General features: G+C 42.0%; 1 non-coding gene across 1 annotated transcript; it reads left to right on the plus strand.

Moving 5' to 3' along the window:
- The first annotated feature begins 353 nt into the window (after nucleotides 1–353).
- Nucleotides 354–472, plus strand: LOC122404081. The gene has a single exon (XR_006259679.1). It is a non-coding gene; the product is annotated as a 5S ribosomal RNA (ribosomal RNA).
- Nucleotides 473–734: the final 262 nt, after the last annotated feature.

Below are 734 nucleotides of genomic sequence, written 5' to 3' on the forward strand. Positions count from 1 at the left end.
TTCTTTTTTTTTGCAATTTGTGCCACGAAGAAAATTGATAAACCACAAAAGCTAAAAGGGATGCAATCTATCCGGTGATCTCATCAAAAAATAGTATATAGGATTCCGGGTAGGATATTTCTACAACAAAAGTCGAAAGAACGCATCAAATTAATTTTTCTACCCAAAACTTCGACACCTGTCGAATTATATTTCGAATCTGTGAATTAATATCAAAGATTAGAAAATTACATTAATCAATGCACGTGAGATATTCCACGTGTATCTTGACATATGTGAAGTAATGCACTGTCACACGTGTACATGTATCTATTGAACGGCATTGAAAACTACATCTGCCAGTAGAAACGGACGTCAACGATCAGACTACGTTGAAAACACCGGTTCTCGTCCGATCACCGAAGTTAAGCAGCGTCGGGCGCGGTTAGTACTTGGATGGGTGACCGCTTGGGAACACCGCGTATTGTTGACATTCTTTTTCTTTTTCCAATTCGTGTGGCGACGAGTATTGATAACGCATACAAATAATTAAAAATAGTACCACTACCATAGAGAAATAATTGAAATTTGACGTACCCATTCACCTGCAAGTTTACCTGCTGCGCTGACAATAGGGCCCGGTCAATGTCCTGCTGTCGATCACGGCAAGGCCGAAGACCCCAACGAAGATCAGCTGATGGGACGGCCCGGTCATTGCACTTCTCACCCCGAAAACCCGCACCGGTATGTGAAAG

The sequence above is a fragment of the Colletes gigas genome, unplaced genomic scaffold (genome assembly GCF_013123115.1).
Source record: "Colletes gigas isolate AHSC1104 unplaced genomic scaffold, ASM1312311v1 Colletes_gigas_Sc00100, whole genome shotgun sequence".
Taxonomy (NCBI): domain Eukaryota; kingdom Metazoa; phylum Arthropoda; class Insecta; order Hymenoptera; family Colletidae; genus Colletes; species Colletes gigas.